Source organism: Callionymus lyra, unplaced genomic scaffold (assembly GCF_982586985.1).
Source record: "Callionymus lyra unplaced genomic scaffold, fCalLyr1.hap1.1 HAP1_SCAFFOLD_135, whole genome shotgun sequence".
In the NCBI taxonomy this organism is placed as follows: domain Eukaryota; kingdom Metazoa; phylum Chordata; class Actinopteri; order Syngnathiformes; family Callionymidae; genus Callionymus; species Callionymus lyra.
This window is the reverse complement of record NW_028258610.1, coordinates 67,501-77,500: the sequence shown is the minus strand read 5'-3', so window position 1 is coordinate 77,500 and position 10,000 is coordinate 67,501. Positions and strand designations below refer to the sequence as shown.

Genomic DNA, 10,000 nt, shown 5'->3' with positions numbered 1-10,000 from the left:
AGGCTCGGCCACCCTCCGAGCCCTTTCCTTCCCTCTCCTGTTATGGTGCCTCCCTATTAACCTCTAGGTGGTTGCGCTCGTGACATCAAAAAGACCACTTTTTGAGGAGCAGTCACACTCGGAAAAAATTTCTTTCGTCAGGCAAAAGAACCAGAGTTCTCCGCGGCCATCCACTCCAACCTTGTCCGACTTTGAGGCACCAGGCTCGGCCACCCTCCGAGCCTTTTCCTTCCCTCTCCTGTTATGGTGCCTCCCTATTAACCTCTAGGTGGTTGCGCTCGTGACATCAAAAAGACCACTTTTTGCAGAGCAGTCACACTCGGAAAAAATTTCTTTCGTCTGGCAAAAGAACCAGAGTTCTCCGCGGCCATCCACTCCAACCTTGTCCGATTTTGAGGCACCAGGCTCGGCCACCCTCCGAGCCCTTTCCTTCCCTCTCCTGTTATGGTGCCTCCCTATTAACCTCTAGGTGGTTGCGCTCGTGACATCAAAAAGACCACTTTTTGAGGAGCAGTCACACTCGGAAAAAAATTCTTTCGTCTGGCAAAAGAACCAGAGTTCTCCGCGGCCATCCACTCCAACCTTGTCCGATTTTGAGGCACCAGGCTCGGCCACCCTCCGAGCCTTTTCACTCCCTCTCCTGTTATGGTGCCTCCCTATTAACCTCTAGGTGGTTGCGCTCGTGACATCAAAAAGACCACTTTTTGCAGAGCAGTCACACTCGGAAAAAATTTCTTTCGTCTGGCAAAAGAACCAGAGTTCTCCGCGGTCATCCACTCCAACCTTGTCCGATTTTGAGGCACCAGGCTCGGCCACCCTCCGAGCCTTTTCACTCCCTCTCCTGTTATGGTGCCTCCCTATTAACCTCTAGGTGGTTGCGCTCGTGACATCAAAAAGACCACTTTTTGCAGAGCAGTCACACTCGGAAAAAATGTCTTTCGTCAGGCAAAAGAACCAGAGTTTTCAGCGGTCATCCACTCCAACCTTGTCCGATTTTGAGGCACCAGGCTCGGCCACCCTCCGAGCCTTTTCACTCCCTCTCCTGTTATGGTGCCTCCCTATTAACCTCTAGGTGGTTGCGCTCGTGACATCAAAAAGACCACTTTTTGCAGAGCAGTCACACTCGGAAAAAAATTTCTTTCGTCTGGCAAAAGAACCAGAGTTTTCAGCGGTCATCCACTCCAACCTTGTCCGACTTTGAGGCACCAGGCTCGGCCACCCTCCGAGCCTTTTCACTCCCTCTCCTGTTATGGTGCCTCCCTATTAACCTCTAGGTGGTTGCGCTCGTGACATCAAAAAGACCACTTTTTGCAGAGCAGTCACACTCGGGAAAAATTTCTTTCGTCTGGCAAAAGAACCAGAGTTTTCAGCGGTCATCCACTCCAACCTTGTCCGATTTTGAGGCACCAGGCTCGGCCACCGTCCGAGCCTTTTCACTCCCTCTCCTGTTATGGTGCCTCCCTATTAACCTCTAGGTGGTTGCGCTCGTGACATCAAAAAGACCACTTTTTGCAGAGCAGTCACACTCGGAAAAAATTTCTTTCGTCTGGCAAAAGAACCAGAGTTTTCAGCGGTCATCCACTCCAACCTTGTCCGATTTTGAGGCACCAGGCTCGGCCACCGTCCGAGCCTTTTCACTCCCTCTCCTGTTATGGTGCCTCCCTATTAACCTCTAGGTGGTTGCGCTCGTGACATCAAAAAGACCACTTTTTTCAGAGCAGTCACACTCGGGAAAAATTTCTTTCGTCTGGCAAAAGAACCAGAGTTATCAGCGGTCATCCACTCCAACCTTGTCCGACGTTGAGGCACCGATGTCGGCCAAGTTCTGAGCGTTCCACCGCCGAATGCCACTGGTCCTCAACACAGCGGACTTCCAATCCAACCTTGTCCGACTTTGAGGCACCGAAGTCGGCCTCAGCCCGAGCCTTCCCCCGCCGACCTCACTGGAGCCCGCCATCCAGGGACCGGCGGAGGTCGCCCGCATGACCGCGGCAAAGTGTCTCAAAGTCGGGCACGACCGCTCGAGTCACCCGCCAACCCGGTCCGGGGCACCTCCAGGGACCGGCGGAGGTCGCCCGCATGACCGCGGCAAAGTGTCTCAAAGTCGGGCATGACCGCTCGAGTCACCCGCCAACCCGGTCCGGGGCACCTCCAGGGACCGGCGGAGGACGCCCGCATGACCGCGACAAAGTGTCTCAAAGTCGGGCACGACCGCTCGAGTCACCCGCCAACCCGGTCCGGGGCACCTCCAGGGACCGGCGGAGGACGCCCGCATGACCGCGACAAAGTGTCTCAAAGTCGGGCACGACCGCTCGAGTCACCCGCCAACCCGGTCCGGGGCACCTCCAGGGACCGGCGGAGGACGCCCGCATGACCGCGACAAAGTGTCTCAAAGTCGGGCACGACCGCTCGAGTCACCCGCCAACCCGGTCCGGGGCACCTCCAGGGACCGGCGGAGGACGCCCGCATGACCGCGACAAAGTGTCTCAAAGTCGGGCACGACCGCTCGAGTCACCCGCCAACCCGGTCCGGGGCACCTCCAGGGACCGGCGGAGGACGCCCGCATGACCGCGACAAAGTGTCTCAAAGTCGGGCAGGACCGCTCGAGTCACCCGCCAACCCGGTCCGGGGCACCTCCAGGGACCGGCGGAGGACGCCCGCATGACCGCGACAAAGTGTCTCAAAGTCGGGCACGACCGCTCGAGTCACCCGCCAACCCGGTCCGGGGCACCTCCAGGGACCGGCGGAGGACGCCCGCATGACCGCGACAAAGTGTCTCAAAGTCGGTCATGACCGTTCGAGTCACCCGCCAACCCGGTCCGGGGCACCTCCAGGGACCGGCGGAGGAGGCCCGCATGACCGCGACAAAGTGTCTCAAAGTCGGGCACAACCGCTCGAGTCACCCGCCAACCCGGTCCGGGGCACCTCCAGGGACCGGCGGAGGACGCCCGCATGACCGCGACAAAGTGTCTCAAAGTCGGGCACGACCGCTCGAGTCACCCGCCAACCCGGTCCGGGGCACCTCCAGGGACCGGCGGAGGACGCCCGCATGACCGCGACAAAGTGTCTCAAAGTCGGGCATGACCGCTCGAGTCACCCGCCAACCCGGTCCGGGGCACCTCCAGGGACCGGCGGAGGACGCCCGCATGACCGCGACAAAGTGTCTCAAAGTCGGGCACGACCGCTCGAGTCACCCGCCAACCCGGTCCGGGGCACCTCCAGGGACCGGCGGAGGACGCCCGCATGACCGCGACAAAGTGTCTCAAAGTCGGGCACGACCGCTCGAGTCACCCGCCAACCCGGTCCGGGGCACCTCCAGGGACCGGCGGAGGACGCCCGCATGACCGCGACAAAGTGTCTCAAAGTCGGGCACGACCGCTCGAGTCACCCGCCAACCCGGTCCGGGGCACCTCCAGGGACCGGCGGAGGTCGCCCGCATGACCGCGACAAAGTGTCTCAAAGTCGGGCATGACCGCTCGAGTCACCCGCCAACCCGGTCCGGGGCACCTCCGGGGACCGGCGGAGGACGCCCGCATGACCGCGACAAAGTGTCTCAAAGTCGGGCAGGACCGCTCGAGTCACCCGCCAACCCGGTCCGGGGCACCTCCGGGGAGCAGTGGAGGTCGCTCGCATGACCGCGACAAAGTGTCTCAAAGTCGGGCATGACCGCTCGAGTCGCCCGCCATCCCGGTCCGGAGCTCAACACTTTGTCGTTTTTTCCACTCCCTCCCCATTAACCTCTAGGTGGTTGCGCTCGTGACATCAAAAAGACCACTTTTTGCAGAGCAGTCACACTCGGAAAAAATTCGTTTCGTCTGGCAAAAGAACCAGAGTTCTCAGCGGGCTTCCAGTCCAACCTTGTCCGATTTTGAGGCACCAGGCTCGGCCACAGTCCGAGCCCATTCACTCCCTCCCCTGTTGTACTCGCTCCCTATTAACCTCTAGGTGGTTGCGCTCGTGACATCAAAAAGACCACTTTTTGAGGAGCAGTCACACTTAGGAAAAATCCGTTTGCGCTCACACCATCCCTCCCCATTAACCTCTAGGTGGTTGCGCTCGTGACATCAAAAAGACCACTTTTTGAGGAGCAGTCACACTTAGGAAAAATCCGTTTGCGCTCACACCATCCCTCCCCATTAACCTCTAGGTGGTTGCGCTCGTGACATCAAAAAGACCACTTTTTGAGGAGCAGTCAGACACCGAGGTTTTCTGGATTTATGTCCGTTTTCCTGGTTCTCTGACTCGGGCACCTTGTGACCGACATCCCCCCCTTCCCTGGTTCTATTTTGCCGATACTTTGGTGAGTTTTCTACCCGCAAACCAAGCCCCCCAAGCCCGCCGCCTGGTGGGGGAGCATGCCGCCTGGCCCGGTTCTATTTTAGGTCACTTTGGTGAGTTTTCTACCCGCAAACCAAGCCCCCCAAGCCCGCCGCCTGGTGGGGGAAGAGGCCCCCTGGTCCCGGTTCTATTTTAGGACACTTTGGTGAGTTTTCTACCCGCAAACCAAGCCCCCCAAGCCCGCCGCCTGGTGGGGGAAGATGCCCCCTGGTCCCGGTTCTATTTTAGGACACTTTGGTGAGTTTTCTACCCGCAAACCAAGCCCCCCAAGCCCGCCGCCTGGTGGGGGAACATGCCCCCTGGTCCCGGTTCTATTTTAGGACACTTTGGTGAGTTTTCTACCCGCAAACCAAGCCCCCCAAGCCCGCCGCCTGGTGGGGGAACATGCCGCCTAGCCCGGTTCTATTTTAGGTCACTTTGGTGAGTTTTCTACCCGCAAACCAAGCCCCCCAAGCCCGCCGCCTGGTGGGGGAAGAGGCCCCCTGGTCCCGGTTCTATTTTAGGACACTTTGGTGAGTTTTCTACCCGCAAACCAAGCCCCCCAAGCCCGCCGCCTGGTGGGGGAAGAGGCCCCCTGGTCCCGGTTCTATTTTAGGTCACTTTGGTGAGTTTTCTACCCGCAAACCAAGCCCCCCAAGCCCGCCGCCTGGTGGGGGAAGAGGCCCCCTGGTCCCGGTTCTATTTTAGGACACTTTGGTGAGTTTTCTACCCGCAAACCAAGCCCCCCAAGCCCGCCGCCTGGTGGGGGAACATGCCCCCTGGTCCCGGTTCTATTTTAGGACACTTTGGTGAGTTTTCTACCCGCAAACCAAGCCCCCCAAGCCCGCCGCCTGGTGGGGGAACATGCCCCCTGGTCCCGGTTCTATTTTAGGACACTTTGGTGAGTTTTCTACCCGCAAACCAAGCCCCCCAAGCCCGCCGCCTGGTGGGGGAACATGCCGCCTAGCCCGGTTCTATTTTAGGTCACTTTGGTGAGTTTTCTACCCGCAAACCAAGCCCCCCAAGCCCGCCGCCTGGTGGGGGAGCATGCCCCCTGGTCCCGGTTCTATTTTAGGACACTTTGGTGAGTTTTCTACCCGGAAACCAAGCCCCCCAAGCCCGCCACCTGGTGGGGGAAGAGGCCCCCTGGTCCCGGTTCTATTTTAGGACACTTTGGTGAGTTTTCTACCCACACTGCATGTCCCCAAATGCCGCCATCTGGTGGGGGAACATGCCGCCTGCACCGGTTCTATTTTAAGTCACTTTGGTGAGTTTTCTGCCCACACTACGGGTCCCCAAATGCCGCCATCTGGTGGGGGAACATGCCGCCTGCACCGGTTCTATTTTAAGTCACTTTGGTGAGTTTTCTGCCCACACTACGGCTCCCCAAATGCCGCCATCTGGTGGGGGAACATGCCGCCTGCACCGGTTCTATTTTAAGTCACTTTGGTGAGTTTTCTGCCCACACTACGGGTCCCCAAATGCCGCCATCTGGTGGGGGAACATGCCGCCTGCACCGGTTCTATTTTAAGTCACTTTGGTGAGTTTTCTGCCCACACTACGGCTCCCCAAATGCCGCCATCTGGTGGGGGAACATGCCGCCTGCACCGGTTCTATTTTAAGTCACTTTGGTGAGTTTTCTGCCCACACTACGGGTCCCCAAATGCCGCCATCTGGTGGGGGAACATGCCGCCTGCACCGGTTCTATTTTAAGTCACTTTGGTGAGTTTTCTACCCACACTACGGGTCCCCAAATGCCGCCATCTGGTGGGGGAACATGCCGCCTGCACCGGTTCTATTTTAAGTCACTTTGGTGAGTTTTCTACCCACACTACGGGTCCCCAAATGCCGCCATCTGGTGGGGGAACATGCCGCCTGCACCGGTTCTATTTTAAGTCACTTTGGTGAGTTTTCTGCCCACACTACGGGTCCCCAAATGCCGCCATCTGGTGGGGGAACATGCCGCCTGCACCGGTTCTATTTTAGGTCACTTTTCTCACTTTCTGACCCACAAATAATGCCCCAAATGCCGCCGCCTGGTGGGGGGAACTGCCGCCTAGTCCCGGTTCTATTTTAGGTCACTTTTCTCACTTTCTGACCCACAAATAATGCCCCAAATGCCGCCGCCTGGTGGGGGGAACTGCCGCCTAGTCCCGGTTCTATTTTAGGTCACTTTTCTCACTTTCTGACCCACAAATAATGCCCCAAATGCCGCCGCCTGGTGGGGGGAACTGCCGCCTAGTCCCGGTTCTATTTTAGGTCACTTTTCTCACTTTCTGACCCACAAATAATGCCCCAAATGCCGCCGCCTGGTGGGGGGAACTGCCGCCTAGTCCCGGTTCTATTTTAGGTCACTTTTCTCACTTTCTGACCCACAAATAATGCCCCAAATGCCGCCGCCTGGTGGGGGGAACTGCCGCCTAGTCCCGGTTCTATTTTAGGTCCCTTTTCTCACTTTCTGACCCACAAATAATGCCCCAAATGCCGCCGCCTGGTGGGGGGAACTGCCGCCTAGTCCCGGTTCTATTTTAGGTCACTTTTCTCACTTTCTGACCCACAAATAATGCCCCAAATGCCGCCGCCTGGTGGGGGGAACTGCCGCCTAGTCCCGGTTCTATTTTAGGTCACTTTTCTCACTTTCTGACCCACAAATAATGCCTCAAATGCCGCCGCCTGGTGGGGGGAACTGCCGCCTAGTCCCGGTTCTATTTTAGGTCACTTTTCTCACTTTCTGACCCACAAATAATGCCCCAAATGCCGCCGCCTGGTGGGGGGAACTGCCGCCTAGTCCCGGTTCTATTTTAGGTCACTTTTCTCACTTTCTGACCCACAAATAATGCCCCAAATGCCGCCGCCTGGTGGGGGGAACTGCCGCCTAGTCCCGGTTCTATTTTAGGTCACTTTTCTCACTTTCTGACCCACAAATAATGCCTCAAATGCCGCCGCCTGGTGGGGGGAACTGCCGCCTAGTCCCGGTTCTATTTTAGGTCACTTTTCTCACTTTCTGACCCACAAATAATGCCCCAAATGCCGCCGCCTGGTGGGGGGAACTGCCGCCTAGTCCCGGTTCTATTTTAGGTCACTTTTCTCACTTTCTTACCCACAAATAATGCCCCAAATGCCGCCGCCTGGTGGGGGGAACTGCCGCCTAGTCCCGGTTCTATTTTAGGTCACTTTTCTCACTTTTCTACCCACAAATAATGGCAAAAAAAAATGCTTACAGCACCCAGTATTCCCAGGCGGTCTCCCATCCAAGTACTAACTGGGCCCGACCCTGCTTGGCTTCCGAGATCAGACGAGATCGGGCTCATTCAGGGTGGTGTGGCCGTAAGCGAGGGAAGCGCTTGTGAAATGCCCCAAAGTGTTGAAAATGTTCCCCAGGCCCCTGGTTCCCCATCCCCGCAGGAGGAGGCTCCCCAGGCCCCCTGGTTCCCCATCCCCGCAGGAGGAGGCTCCCCAGGCCCCCTGGTGCAGGAGGAGGCTCCCCAGGCCCCCTGGTGCAGGAGGAGGCTCCCCAGGCCCCTGGTTCCCCATCCCCGCAGGAGGAGGCTCCCCAGGCCCCCTGGTTCCCCATCCCCGCAGGAGGAGGCTCCCCAGGCCCCCTGGTGCAGGAGGAGGCTCCCCAGGCCCAATGGTTCCCCATCACCGCAGGAGGAGGCTCCCCAGGCCCCCTGGTTCCCCATGCCCGCAGGAGGAGGCTCCCCAGGCCCCCTGGTTCTCTATGCCCGCAGGAGGAGGCTCCCCAGGCCCCCTGCTTCTCCATCCCCGCAGGAGGAGGCTCCCCAGGCCCCATGGTTCCCCATCACCGCAGGAGGAGGCTCCCCAGGCCCCCTGGTTCCCCATCCCCGCAGGAGGAGGCTCCCCAGGCCCCATGGTTCCCCATCACCGCAGGAGGAGGCTCCCCAGGCCCCCTGGTTCCCCATCCCCGCAGGAGGAGGCTCCCCAGGCCCCCTGGTGCAGGAGGAGGCTCCCCAGGCCCCCTGGTTCCCCATCCCCGCAGGAGGAGGCTCCCCAGGCCCCCTGGTTCTCCATGCCCGCAGGAGGAGGCTCCCCAGGCCCCCTGGTTCCCCATCCCCGCAGGAGGAGGCTCCCCAGGCCCCATGGTTCCCCATCACCGCAGGAGGAGGCTCCCCAGGCCCCCTGGTTCCCCATCCCCGCAGGAGGAGGCTCCCCAGGCCCCCTGGTGCAGGAGGAGGCTCCCCAGGCCCCCTGGTTCCCCATCCCCGCAGGAGGAGGCTCCCCAGGCGCCCTGGTTCTCCATCCCCGCAGGAGGAGGCTCCCCAGGCCCCCTGGTTCTCCATGCCCGCAGGAGGAGGCTCCCCAGGCCCCCTGGTTCTCCATCCCCGCAGGAGGAGGCTCCCCAGGCCCCCTGGTTCTCCATCCCCGCAGGAGGAGGCTCCCCAGGCCCCCTGGTTCTCCATCCCCGCAGGAGGAGGCTCCCCAGGCCCCCTGGTTCTCCATCCCCGCAGGAGGAGGCTCCCCAGGCCCCCTGGTTCTCCATCCCCGCAGGAGGAGGCCCCCCAGGCCCCTGGTTCCCCATCCCCGCAGGAGGAGGCTCCCCAGGCCCCCTGGTTCTCCATGCCCGCAGGAGGAGGCTCCCCAGGCCCCCTGGTTCTCCATCCCCGCATGAGGAGGCTCCCCAGGCCCCTGGTTCTCCATGCCCGCAGGAGGAGGCTCCCCAGGCCCCCTGGTTCTCCATGACCGCAGGAGGAGGCTCCCCAGGCCCCCTGGTTCTCCATCCCCGCAGGAGGAGGCTCCCCAGGCCCCCTGGTTCCCCATCCCCGCAGGAGGAGGCTCCCCAGGCCCCCTGGTGCAGGAGGAGGCTCCCCAGGCCCAATGGTTCCCCATCACCGCAGGAGGAGGCTCCCCAGGCCCCCTGGTTCCCCATGCCCGCAGGAGGAGGCTCCCCAGGCCCCCTGGTTCTCTATGCCCGCAGGAGGAGGCTCCCCAGGCCCCCTGGTTCTCCATCCCCGCAGGAGGAGGCCCCCCAGGCCCCTGGTTCCCCATCCCCGCAGGAGGAGGCTCCCCAGGCCCCCTGGTTCTCCATGCCCGCAGGAGGAGGCTCCCCAGGCCCCTGGTTGGGAGAGGGGGAAAAAGAGCAAAGTGTTTAAAAATGCCCCAAAGTGTTGAAAATGTTCCCCAGGCCCCTGGTTCCCCATCCCCGCAGGAGGAGGCTCCCCAGGCCCCCTGGTTGGGAGAGGGGGAAAAAGAGCAAAGTGTTTAAAAATGCCCCAAAGTGTTGAAAATGTTCCCCAGGCCCCTGGTTCCCCATCCCCGCAGGAGGAGGCTCCCCAGGCCCCCTGGTTGGGAGAGGGGGAAAAAGAGCAAAGTGTTTAAAAATGCCCCAAAGTGTTGAAAATGTTCCCCAGGCCCCTGGTTCCCCATCCCCGCAGGAGGAGGCTCCCCAGGCCCCCTGGTTGGGAGAGGGGAAAAAAAGAGCAAAGTGTTTAAAAATGCCCCAAAGTGTTGAAAATGTTCCCCAGGCCCCTGGTTCCCCATCCCCGCAGGAGGAGGCTCCCCAGGCCCCCTGGTTGGGAGAGGGGGATAAAGAGCAAAGTGTTTAAAAATGCCCCAAAGTGTTGAAAATGTTCCCCAGGCCCCTGGTTCCCCATCCCCGCAGGAGGAGGCTCCCCAGGCCCCCTGGTTGGGAGAGGGAAAAAAAAGAGCAAAGTGTTTAAAAATG

The 10,000-nt window shown here is 60.2% G+C and overlaps 1 non-coding gene across 1 annotated transcript; it reads right to left on the bottom strand.

Moving 5' to 3' along the window:
- Nucleotides 1-7,531: 7,531 nt before the first annotated feature.
- LOC148058174 (5S ribosomal RNA) lies at nt 7,532-7,650 on the bottom strand. The gene has a single exon (XR_015710103.1). It is a non-coding gene; the product is annotated as a 5S ribosomal RNA (ribosomal RNA).
- Nucleotides 7,651-10,000: the final 2,350 nt, after the last annotated feature.